Source organism: Brachyhypopomus gauderio, chromosome 8 (assembly GCF_052324685.1).
Source record: "Brachyhypopomus gauderio isolate BG-103 chromosome 8, BGAUD_0.2, whole genome shotgun sequence".
Classification (NCBI taxonomy): Eukaryota; Metazoa; Chordata; class Actinopteri; order Gymnotiformes; family Hypopomidae; genus Brachyhypopomus; species Brachyhypopomus gauderio.
In genome coordinates this window covers 2,262,184-2,274,474 of record NC_135218.1, presented here as the reverse complement: position 1 = coordinate 2,274,474, position 12,291 = coordinate 2,262,184, and the positions used below count along the sequence as shown (strand labels likewise).

Genomic DNA, 12,291 nt, shown 5'->3' with positions numbered 1-12,291 from the left:
GTGCGATCTGGGTGACATTTAGATATCCATACAGAATAATTTCACTGTCATGTAATTTGTGTTTATTTATTTGCATGTGTCCTGGTAGTCATCACCTTATGATGACACAACCTGAAAACAGCCCTGGTTCCATTATCTGCTTTACATTTTCACCCACACACCCACCCATGCATGTGTGTGTACATGCTAATCAATTAGCTTCTTCATTTGCCGTTGTGGTCAATACCAGTCTGGACCTTTCAACTTCATTCCTTCAAATTAACCTATGAATTGATTTACTGCTGTCCATTGTTTAGACCTCCTACACACACACACACACACACACACACACACACACACACACACACACACACACACACACACACACACACACACTTTCTAGTGCTGAGGGATAGAATGCAGAATGCAACCGCTGAGTGGAGTAACGTTTACTGTGGGTAAATCCTCATAGTAACAGTAGCCTACTGTTACGCTCTAAGATTGAAATGCCAGTAGGATCAAAAACACAAAATAGTAGCATGGAATACAAAAACACAGAGCAAGAGGTAGGAACAAAATGGTGATCAAACAATGAGCGAAAACAAATAATGACCAAGGAGCAGCAAACAAGGAAAATGTGCAACTGTGTGTAAGCAATAACTAGACTGGGCTGGGATCATCAGAGAGGGATGAACACAAGACACAAACGCACAAGTAGATATCAAACTCAAAACTACACAACACATGGACCTGGTTGCCACGGTAACCATGAAGCCAGTGGAGAGGTTCCATAATGCACACAAGCACAGACACACAAACAAACTTCTACAGCAAATCGCTTTGGTTCTAATTGCTCATGTATTTCATAACATTGTTCAGCATTCACTAGAAGGACACATTAACAAATAAAAAAAGAAAAAGGAAATGGATTTAATGAGGATGTATTTGCAGATATTAAATAAATGCTCTCGTCTCTAAAAACATTTACCAAGATAAATGAACTCGTGTCAACTCCAGACATGGATCAAGAATGAAGTTCCTGACAATGTTATACTAAACCTAGGTACATCAATAAAAAATCCCACCTACACCCAATGGGAGAGGCGCAATTACAGTGGGAATAAAGTGCCTAGATATACACTATATTGTGTGTATTGTGTGTAAAGTATACGCTCATCTTCCTTGACTCACATATGAGCTTAAGTGACATCCCATTCCTGATTCATAGGGTTCAATATGACGTTGGTCCACCATTTGCAGCTAGAACATCTTCAACTCTTCTGAGAAGGCTGTCCAAAATGTTTAGGAGTGTGTTTATGTGGATTTTGAACATTCTTCCAGAAACGCATTAGTGAGGTCACATATTGATGTTGAACAAGAAGGCCTGGCTCTCAGTCTCCGCTCTAATTCATCCCAAAGGTGTTCTGTTGGGTTGAGGTCAGGACTCTGTGCAGGCCAGTCAAGTTCCTCTGCCATCCATGTCTTTATGGACCTTGTTTTGTACACTGGTGCACATTCATGTTGGAAGAGGAAGGGGCCAGCTCCAAACTGTTCCCACAAAGTTGGGAACATGGAATTGTCCAGAATGTCTTGGTATGCTGAATCATTCAGATTTCCTTTCACTGGAACTATGGGGTCAAACACAGCTGCTGAAAAACAACCCCACACCATAATCCCCCCTCCATCAAACTTTACACTTGGCACAGTGCAGTCATTCAAGTACCGTTCTCCTGGCAACCGCCAAACCCAGACTCGTCCATCAGATTGCCAGATAGAGAAGCATGATTCGTCACTCCAGAGAACACACCTCCACTGCTCTAGAGTCCAGTGGCAGCGTGCTTTACACCACTGCATCTGATGCTTTGCATTGTACTTGGTGATGTATGGCTTGGATACAGCTGCTCAACCATGGAAACCCATTCTATGGAGCTCTCTGCACACTGTTCTTGAGCTAATCTGAAGGCCACATGAAGTTTGGATGTCTGTAGTGATAGACTCTGCAGAAAGTTGGTGACCTCTTTGCACTATGTGCTTCAGCATCCGCTGACCTGCTCCATCAGTTTACGTGGTCTATCACTTCATGGCTGAGTTGCTGTCGTTCCCAAACTCTTCTATTTTCTTATACAACTGACAGTTGACTGTGAAATATTCAGGAGCAAGAGATTTCACGACTGGATTTGTTGCACAGGTGGCATCCTATCACAGTTCCATGCTGAAATTCACTGAGCTCCTGAGAGTGACCCATTCTTTCACAAATGTTTGTAAAAATAGTCTGCATGGCTAAGTGTTTAATTTTATACACCTGTGGCCATGGAAGTGATTGGAACACCGAATTCTGATAATTTGGATGGATGAGTGAATACTTTTGGCAATATAGTGTGTGTGTTACAGGACATGTGACCACCTCCTATATGTGCCGATATTTACAGATGACAACCATAAATTATACATACATCGTATATATGCATACTGAACCTGAAGTCTCTGAAGTAGTCACTCTGGAGTTTTGATAATATACCATGTTAATGCAAAATAACATTTTGCCCACTGGGTTGCCCGTTCTTGCGCACAGGAATAAATAAATGATATTCTCCACAGTTTGGGGATTCTCCCCAGTCTCAAACTCAAATAAAAATGTTCTGAAGGGGTTCAGTCAATTCAGCCACACAGTACCTCAGGAGGCTTGAACACATTCTGTCTGATCCTGGTTTGCTTGTATAAAGTCTCCTCAGTTCACGCTTAACCTGAACTACAGCAAAGGTGGTGTGTAGAGGTGTAGTGTGTAGAGGTGTGGTGTGTAGAGGTGTAGTGTGGAAAGGTGTAGTGTGTATAGCGGTAGTGTGTAGAGGTGTAGTGTGTAGAGGTGTGGTGTGTAGAGGTATAGTGTGGAGAGCTGTAGTGTGGAGAGCTGTAGTGTGTAGAAGTGTGGTGTAGAGAGGTGTGGTGTGGACAGCTGTAGTGTGTATAGCGGTAGTGTGTAGAGGTGTAGTGTGTAGAGGTGTGGTGTGTAGAGGTGTAGTGTGGAGAGCTGTAGTGTGGAGAGCTGTAGTGTGTAGAGGTGTGGTGTAGAGAGGTGTGGTGTGGACAGCTGTAGTGTGTAGAGGTGTGGTGTGGAGAGGTGTGGTGTGGACAGCTGTAGTGTGTAGAGGTGTAGTGTGTAGAGGTGTGGTGTGTAGAGGTGTGGTGTGTAGAGGTGTAGTGTGTAGAGGTGTAGTGTGGAGAGGTGTAGTGTGGAGAGCTGTAGTGTGTAGAGGTGTGGTTTGTAGAGGTGTAGTGTGTAGAGGTGTGGTGTGGAGAGGTGTGGTGTGGACAGCTGTAGTGTGTAGAGGTGTAGTGTGTAGAGCTGTAGTGTGTAGAGGTGTGGTGTGGACAGCTGTAGTGTGTAGAGGTGTAGTGTGTAGAGGTGTGGTGTGTAGAGGTGTAGTGTGGAGAGGTGTAGTGTGGAGAGGTGTGGTGTGGAGAGGTGTGGTGTGGAGAGGTGTGGTGTGTAGAGGTGTGGTGTCGAGATCTGTAGTGTGTAGAGGTGTGGTGTGTAGAGGTGTAGTGTGGAGAGGTGTGGTGTGTAGAGGTGTAGTGTGTAGAGGTGTGGTGTGGAGAGCTGTAGTGTGTAGAGGTGTAGTGTGTAGAGCTGTAGTGTGTAGAGGTGTGGTGTGGACAGCTGTAGTGTGTAGAGGTGTAGTGTGTAGAGGTGTGGTGTGTAGAGGTGTTGTGTGTAGAGGTGTGGTGTGTAGAGGTGTAGTGTGGAGAGGTGTAGTGTGGAGAGGTGTGGTGTGGAGAGGTGTGGTGTGTAGAGGTGTGGTGTCGAGAGCTGTAGTGTGTAGAGGTGTGGTGTGTAGAGGTGTGGTGTGTAGAGGTGTAGTGTGTAGAGGTGTGGTGTGTAGAGGTGTAGTGTGTAGAGGTGTGGTGTGGAGAGCTGTAGTGAGTAGAGGTGTGGTGTGTAGAGGTGTGGTGTGTAGAGGTGTAGTGTGTAGAGGTGTGGTGTGGACAGCTGTAGTGTGTAGAGGTGTAGTGTGTATAGGTGTGGTGTGGAGAGCAGTAGTGTGTAGAGGTGTGGTGTGTAGAGCTGTAGTGTGGAGAGCTGTAGTGTGTAGAGGTGTGGTGTGTAGAGGTGTAGTGTGTAGAGGTGTGGTGTGGACAGCTGTAGTGTGTAGAGGTGTGGTGTGTAGAGGTGTGGTGTGGAGAGGTGTGGTGTGTAGAGGTGTAGTGTGTAGAGGTGTGGTGTGGAGAGCTGTAGTGTGTAAAGGTGTGGTGTGTAGAGGTGTGGTGTGTAGAGGTGTAGTGTGTACAGGTGTAGTATGTAGAGGTGTAGTGTGGAGAGGTGTGGTGTGTAGAGGTGTAGTGTGTAGAAGTGTGGTGTGGAGAGCTGTAGAGGTGTGGTGTGTAGAGGTGTGGTGTGTAGAGGTGTAGTGTGTAGAGGTGTAGTGTGTAGAGGTGTGGTGTGAAGAGGTGTAGTGTGGAGAGCGGTAGTGTGTAGAGGTGTAGTGTGTAGAGGTGTAGTGTGTAGAGGTGTGGTGTGTAGAGGTGTAGTCTGTAGAAGTGTGGTGTGGAGAGCTGTAGAGGTGTGGTGTGTAGAGGTGTGGTGTGTAGAGGTGTAGTGTGTAGAGGTGTAGTGTGTAGAGGTGTGGTGTGGAGAGGTGTAGTGTGGAGAGCTGTAGTGTGTAGAGGTGTGGTGTGGAGAGGTGTGGTGTGTAGAGGTGTAGTGTGTAGAGCTGTAGTGTGTAGAGGTGTGGTGTGGACAGCTGTAGTGTGTAGAGGTGTAGTGTGTAGAGGTGTAGTGTGTAGAGGTGTGGTGTGTAGAGGTGTAGTGTGTAGAGGTGTAGTGTGTAGAGGTGTGGTGTGAAGAGGTGTAGTGTGGAGAGCGGTAGTGTGTAGAGGTGTAGTGTGTAGAGGTGTAGTGTGTGGAGGTGTGGTGTGTAGAGGTGTAGTCTGTAGAAGTGTGGTGTGGAGAGCTGTAGAGGTGTGGTGTGTAGAGGTGTGGTGTGTAGAGGTGTAGTGTGTAGAGGTGTAGTGTGTAGAGGTGTGGTGTGGAGAGGTGTAGTGTGGAGAGCTGTAGTGTGTAGAGGTGTGGTGTGGAGAGGTGTGGTGTGTAGAGGTGTAGTGTGTAGAGCTGTAGTGTGTAGAGGTGTGGTGTGGACAGCTGTAGTGTGTAGAGGTGTAGTGTGTAGAGGTGTAGTGTGTAGAGGTGTGGTGTGTAGAGGTGCAGTGTGTAGAGGTGTAGTGTGTAGAGGTGTAGTGTGGAGAGGTGTAGTGTGTAGAGGTGTGGTGTGTAGAGGTGTGGTGTGTAGAGGTGTAGTGTGTAGAGGTGTGGTGTGTAGAGGTGTAGTGTGTAGAGGTGTAGTGTGGAGAGCTGTAGTGTGGAGAGCTGTAGTGTGTAGAAGTGTGGTGTAGAGAGGTGTGGTGTGGACAGCTGTAGTGTGTAGAGGTGTAGTGTGTAGAGGTGTAGTGTGTAGAGGTGTGGTGTGTAGAGGTGTAGTGTGGAGAGCTGTAGTGTGGAGAGCAGTAGTGTGTAGAGGTGTGGTGTAGAGAGGTGTGGTGTGGACAGCTGTAGTGTGTAGAGGTGTGGTGTGTAGAGGTGTAGTGTGTAGAGGTGTAGTGTGTAGAGGTGTGGTGAGGACAGCTGTAGTGTGTAGAGGTGTGGTGTGGAGAGGTGTGGTGTGGACAGCTGTAGTGTGTAGAGGTGTAGTGTGTAGAGGTGTGGTGTGTAGAGGTGTAGTGTGTAGAAGTGTGGTGTGGAGAGCTGTAGAGGTGTGGTGTGTAGAGGTGTAGTGTGTAGAGGTGTAGTGTGTAGAGGTGTGGTGTGGAGAGGTGTAGTGTGGAGAGCTGTAGTGTGTAGAGGTGTGGTGTGGAGAGGTGTAGTGTGTAGAGGAGTAGTGTGTATAGGTGTGGTGTGTAGAGGTGTGGTGTGGAGAGCTGTAGTGTGTAGAGGTGTAATGTGTAGAGCTGTAATGTGTAGAGGTGTGGTGTGGAGAGCGGTAGTGTGTAGAGGTGTAGTGTGTAGAGGTGTGGTGTGTAGAGGTGTAGTGTGTAGAAGTGTGGTGTGGAGAGCTGTAGAGGTGTGGTGTGTAGAGGTGTAGTGTGTAGAGGTGTAGTGTGTAGAGGTGTGGTGTGGAGAGGTGTAGTGTGGAGAGCTGTAGTGTGTAGAGGTGTGGTGTGGAGAGGTGTAGTGTGTAGAGGAGTAGTGTGTATAGGTGTGGTGTGTAGAGGTGTGGTGTGGAGAGCTGTAGTGTGTAGAGGTGTAATGTGTAGAGCTGTAATGTGTAGAGGTGTGGTGTGGAGAGCGGTAGTGTGTAGAGGTGTAGTGTGTAGAGGTGTGGTGTGTAGAGGTGTGGTGTGTAGAGGTGTAGTGTGAAGAGGTGTAGTGTGGAGAGCGGTAGTGTGTAGAGGTGTAGTGTGTAGAGGTGTAGTGTGTAGAGGTGTAGTGTGTAGAGGTGTAGTGTGGAGAGCTGTAGTGTGGAGAGCAGTAGTGTGTAGAGGTGTGGTGTGGACAGCTGTAGTGTGTAGAGGTGTGGTGTGTAGAGGTGTAGTGTGTAGAGGTGTAGTGTGTAGAGGTGTGGTGTGGACAGCTGTAGTGTGTAGAGGTGTGGTGTGGAGAGGTGTGGTGTGGACAGCTGTAGTGTGTAGAGGTGTAGTGTGTAGAGGTGTGGTGTGTAGAGGTGTAGTGTGTAGAGGTGTGGTGTGTAGAGGTGTAGTGTGTAGAGGTGTAGTGTGTAGAGGTGTGGTGTGGACAGCTGTAGTGTGTAGAGGTGTGGTGTGGAGAGGTGTGGTGTGGACAGCTGTAGTGTGTAGAGGTGTAGTGTGTAGAGGTGTGGTGTGTAGAGGTGTAGTGTGTAGAAGTGTGGTGTGGAGAGCTGTAGAGGTGTGGTGTGTAGAGGTGTAGTGTGTAGAGGTGTAGTGTGTAGAGGTGTGGTGTGGAGAGGTGTAGTGTGGAGAGGTGTAGTGTGGAGAGCTGTAGTGTGTAGAGGTGTGGTGTGGAGAGGTGTAGTGTGTAGAGGAGTAGTGTGTATAGGTGTGGTGTGTAGAGGTGTGGTGTGGAGAGCTGTAGTGTGTAGAGGTGTAATGTGTAGAGCTGTAATGTGTAGAGGTGTGGTGTGGAGAGCGGTAGTGTGTAGAGGTGTAGTGTGTAGAGGTGTGGTGTGTAGAGGTGTAGTGTGAAGAGGTGTAGTGTGGAGAGCGGTAGTGTGTAGAGGTGTAGTGTGTAGAGGTGTAGTGTGTAGAGGTGTAGTGTGTAGAGGTGTGGTGTGTAGAGGTGTGGTGTGTAGAGTTGTGGTGTGTAGAGCTGTAGTGTGTAGAGGTGTAGTGTGTAGAGGTGTGGTGTGGAGAGCTGTAGTGTGTAGAGGTGTAGTGTGTAGAGGTGTGGTGTGTAGAGGTGTGGTGTGGAGAGGTGTAGTGTGTAGAGGTGTAGTGTGTAGAGGTGTGGTGTGTAGAGCTGTAGTGTGTAGAGGTGTAGTGTGTAGAGGTGTGGTGTGGAGAGCTGTAGTGTGTAGAGGTGTAGTGTGTAGAGGTGTGGTGTGTAGAGGTGTGGTGTGGAGAGGTGTAGTGTGTAGAGGTGTAGTGTGTAGAGGTGTGGTGTGTAGAGGTGTAGTGTGAAGAGGTGTAGTGTGGAGAGCGGTAGTGTGTAGAGGTGTGGTGTGTAGAGGTGTAGTGTGAAGAGGTGTAGTGTGGAGAGCGGTAGTGTGTAGAGGTGTAGTGTGTAGAGGTGTGGTGTGGACAGCTGTAGTGTGTAGAGGTGTAGTGTGTATAGGTGTGGTGTGGAGAGCGGTAGTGTGTAGAGGTGTGGTGTGTAGAGCTGTAGTGTGTAGAGGTGTAGTGTGGAGAGCTGTAGTGTGTAGAGGTGTGGTGTGTAGAGGTGTAGTGTGTAGAGGTGTGGTGTGGACAGCTGTAGTGTGTAGAGGTGTGGTGTGTAGAGGTGTGGTGTGTAGAGGTGTGGTGTGTAGAGGTGTAGTGTGTAGAGGTGTGGTGTGGAGAGCTGTAGTGTGTAAAGGTGTGGTGTGTAGAGGTGTGGTGTGTAGAGGTGTAGTGTGTAGAGGTGTAGTATGTAGAGGTGTAGTGTGGAGAGCTGTAGTGTGTAGAGGTGTAGTGTGTAGAAGTGTGGTGTGGAGAGCTGTAGAGGTGTGGTGTGTAGAGGTGTGGTGTGTAGAGGTGTAGTGTGTAGAGGTGTAGTGTGTAGAGGTGTGGTGTGGAGAGCTGTAGTATGGAGAGCTGTAGTGTGTAGAGGTGTGGTGTGGAGAAGTGTAGTGTGTAGAGGTGTAGTATGTAGAGGTGTGGTGTGGAGAGGTGTAGTGTGGAGAGCTGTAGTGTGTAGAGGTGTGGTGTGTAGAGGTGTAGTGTGTAGAGGTGTAGTGTAGAGGTGTAGTGTGTAGAGGTGTAGTGTGTATAGGTGTGATGTGTAGAGGTGTGGTGTGGAGAGCTGTAGTGTGTAGAGGTGTAGTGTGTAGAGGTGTAGTGTGGAGAGCTGTAATGTGTAGGGGTGTGGTGTGGAGAGCTGTAGTGTGTAGAGGTGTAGTGTGTAGAGCTGTAATGTGTAGAGGTGTAGTGTGTAGAGGTGTGGTGTGTAGAGGTGTAGTGTGAAGAGGTGTAGTGTGGAGAGCGGTAGTGTGTAGAGGTGTAGTGTGTAGAGGTGTGGTGTGTAGAGGTGTAGTGTGGAAAGGTGTAGTGTGTATAGCGGTAGTGTGTAGAGGTGTAGTGTGTAGAGGTGTGGTGTAGAGAGGTGTGGTGTGGACAGCTGTAGTGTGTATAGCGGTAGTGTGTAGAGGTGTAGTGTGTAGAAGTGTGGTGTAGAGAGGTGTGGTGTGGACAGCTGTAGTGTGTATAGCGGTAGTGTGTAGAGGTGTAGTGTGTAGAGGTGTGGTGTGTAGAGGTGTAGTGTGGAGAGCTGTAGTGTGGAGAGCTGTAGTGTGTAGAGGTGTGGTGTAGAGAGGTGTGGTGTGGACAGCTGTAGTGTGTAGAGGTGTGGTGTGGAGAGGTGTGGTGTGGACAGCTGTAGTGTGTAGAGGTGTAGTGTGTAGAGGTGTAGTGTGTAGAGGTGTGGTGTGTAGAGGTGTAGTGTGTAGAGGTGTAGTGTGGAGAGGTGTAGTGTGGAGAGCTGTAGTGTGTAGAGGTGTGGTTTGTAGAGGTGTAGTGTGTAGAGGTGTGGTGTGGAGAGGTGTGGTGTGGACAGCTGTAGTGTGTAGAGGTGTAGTGTGTAGAGCTGTAGTGTGTAGAGGTGTGGTGTGGACAGCTGTAGTGTGTAGAGGTGTAGTGTGTAGAGGTGTGGTGTGTAGAGGTGTAGTGTGGAGAGGTGTAGTGTGGAGAGGTGTGGTGTGGAGAGGTGTGGTGTGGAGAGGTGTGGTGTGTAGAGGTGTGGTGTCGAGAGCTGTAGTGTGTAGAGGTGTGGTGTGTAGAGGTGTGGTGTGTAGAGGTGTAGTGTGGAGAGGTGTGGTGTGTAGAGGTGTAGTGTGTAGAGGTGTGGTGTGTAGAGCTGTAGTGTGTAGAGGTGTGGTGTGGACAGCTGTAGTGTGTAGAGGTGTAGTGTGTAGAGGTGTGGTGTGTAGAGGTGTGGTGTGTAGAGGTGTGGTGTGTAGAGGTGTAGTGTGGAGAGGTGTAGTGTGGAGAGGTGTGGTGTGGAGAGGTGTGGTGTGTAGAGGTGTGGTGTCGAGAGCTGTAGTGTGTAGAGGTGTGGTGTGTAGAGGTGTGGTGTGTAGAGGTGTAGTGTGGAGAGGTGTGGTGTGTAGAGGTGTAGTGTGTAGAGGTGTGGTGTGGAGAGCTGTAGTGTGTAGAGGTGTGGTGTGTAGAGGTGTGGTGTGTAGAGGTGTAGTGTGTAGAGGTGTGGTGTGGACAGCTGTAGTGTGTAGAGGTGTAGTGTGTATAGGTGTGGTGTGGAGAGTGGTAGTGTGTAGAGGTGTGGTGTGTAGAGCTGTAGTGTGTAGAGGTGTAGTGTGGAGAGCTGTAGTGTGTAGAGGTGTGGTGTGGACAGCTGTAGTGTGTAGAGGTGTGGTGTGTAGAGGTGTAGTGTGGAGAGGTGTGGTGTGTAGAGGTGTAGTGTGTAGAGGTGTGGTGTGGAGAGCTGTAGTGTGTAAAGGTGTGGTGTGTAGAGGTGTGGTGTGTAGAGGTGTAGTGTGTAGAGGTGTGGTGTGGAGAGGTGTAGTGTGTAGAGGTGTGGTGTGGAGAGCTGTAGTGTGTAAAGGTGTGGTGTGTAGAGGTGTGGTGTGTAGAGGTGTAGTGTGTAGAGGTGTGGTGTGGAGAGCTGTAGTGTGTAAAGGTGTGGTGTGTAGAGGTGTGGTGTGTAGAGGTGTAGTGTGTAGAGGTGTAGTGTGGAGAGGTGTGGTGTGTAGAGGTGTAGTGTGTAGAAGTGTGGTGTGGAGAGCTGTAAAGGTGTGGTGTGTAGAGGTGTGGTGTGTAGAGGTGTAGTGTGTAGAGGTGTAGTGTGTAGAGGTGTGGTGTGGAGAGCTGTAGTATGGAGAGCTGTAGTGTGTAGAGGTGTGGTGTGGAGAGGTGTAGTGTGTAGAGGTGTAGTATGTAGAGGTGTGGTGTGGAGAGGTGTAGTGTGGAGAGCTGTAGTGTGTAGAGGTGTGGTGTGTAGAGGTGTAGTGTGTAGAGGTGTAGTGTAGAGGTGTAGTGTGTAGAGGTGTAGTGTGTATAGGTGTGATGTGTAGAGGTGTGGTGTGGAGAGCTGTAGTGTGTAGAGGTGTAGTGTGTAGAGGTGTAGTGTGTAGAGCTGTAATGTGTAGGGGTGTGGTGTGGAGAGCTGTAGTGTGTAGAGGTGTAGTGTGTAGAGCTGTAATGTGTAGAGGTGTGGTGTGGAGAGAGGTAGTGTGTAGAGGTGTAGTGTGTAGAGGTGTGGTGTGTAGAGGTGTAGTGTGAAGAGGTGTAGTGTGGAGAGCGGTAGTGTGTAGAGGTGTAGTGTGTAGAGGTGTAGTGTGTAGAGGTGTGGTGTGTAGAAGTGTGGTGTGGAGAGCTGTAGAGGTGTGGTGTGTAGAGGTGTGGTGTGTAGAGGTGTAGTGTGTAGAGGTGTAGTGTGTAGAGGTGTGGTGTGGAGAGGTGTAGTGTGGAGAGCTGTAGTGTGTAGAGGTGTGGTGTGGAGAGGTGTAGTGTGTAGAGGTGTAGTGTGTAGAGCTGTAGTGTGTAGAGGTGTGGTGTGGACAGCTGTAGTGTGTAGAGGTGTAGTGTGTAGAGGTGTAGTGTGTAGAGGTGTGGTGTGTAGAGGTGTAGTGTGTAGAGGTGTAGTGTGTAGAGGTGTAGTGTGTAGAGGTGTGGTGTGTAGAGGTGTAGTGTGTAGAGGTGTAGTGTGGAGAGGTGTGGTGTGTAGAGGTGTAGTGTGTAGAGGTGTAGTGTGGAGAGCTGTAGTGTGGAGAGCTGTAGTGTGTAGAAGTGTGGTGTAGAGAGGTGTGGTGTGGACAGCTGTAGTGTGTATAGCGGTAGTGTGTAGAGGTGTAGTGTGTAGAGGTGTGGTGTGTAGAGGTGTAGTGTGGAGAGCTGTAGTGTGGAGAGCAGTAGTGTGTAGAGGTGTGGTGTAGAGAGGTGTGGTGTGGACAGCTGTAGTGTGTAGAGGTGTGGTGTGTAGAGGTGTAGTGTGTAGAGGTGTAGTGTGTAGAGGTGTGGTGTGGACAGCTGTAGTGTGTAGAGGTGTGGTGTGGAGAGGTGTGGTGTGGACAGCTGTAGTGTGTAGAGGTGTGGTGTGTAGAGGTGTAGTGTGTAGAAGTGTGGTGTGGAGAGCTGTAGAGGTGTGGTGTGTAGAGGTGTAGTGTGTAGAGGTGTAGTGTGTAGAGGTGTGGTGTGGAGAGGTGTAGTGTGGAGAGCTGTAGTGTGTAGAGGTGTGGTGTGGAGAGGTGTAGTGTGTAGAGGAGTAGTGTGTATAGGTGTGGTGTGTAGAGGTGTGGTGTGGAGAGCTGTAGTGTGTAGAGGTGTAATGTGTAGAGCTGTAATGTGTAGAGGTGTGGTGTGGAGAGCGGTAGTGTGTAGAGGTGTAGTGTGTAGAGGTGTGGTGTGTAGAGGTGTAGTGTGAAGAGGTGTAGTGTGGAGAGCGGTAGTGTGTAGAGGTGTAGTGTGTAGAGGTGTAGTGTGTAGAGCTGTAGTGTGTAGAGGTGTGGTGTGTAGAGGTGTAGTGTGGAGAGCTGTAGTGTGGAGAGCAGTAGTGTGTAGAGGTGTGGTGTAGAGAGGTGTGGTGTGGACAGCTGTAGTGTGTAGAGGTGTGGTGTGTAGAGGTGTAGTGTGTAGAGGTGTAGTGTGTAGAGGTGTGGTGTGGACAGCTGTAGTGTGTAGAGGTGTGGTGTGGAGAGGTGTGGTGTGGACAGCTGTAGTGTGTAGAGGTGTAGTGTGTAGAGGTGTGGTGTGTAG

At 48.9% G+C, this 12,291-nt stretch overlaps 1 protein-coding gene across 23 annotated transcripts in view; it reads right to left on the bottom strand.

The window, feature by feature from the left end:
• Positions 1 to 12,291, bottom strand: part of ptprt (protein tyrosine phosphatase receptor type T) — a 326,972-nt gene that overhangs the window by 94,464 nt on the left and 220,217 nt on the right. The window lies entirely within an intron of this gene.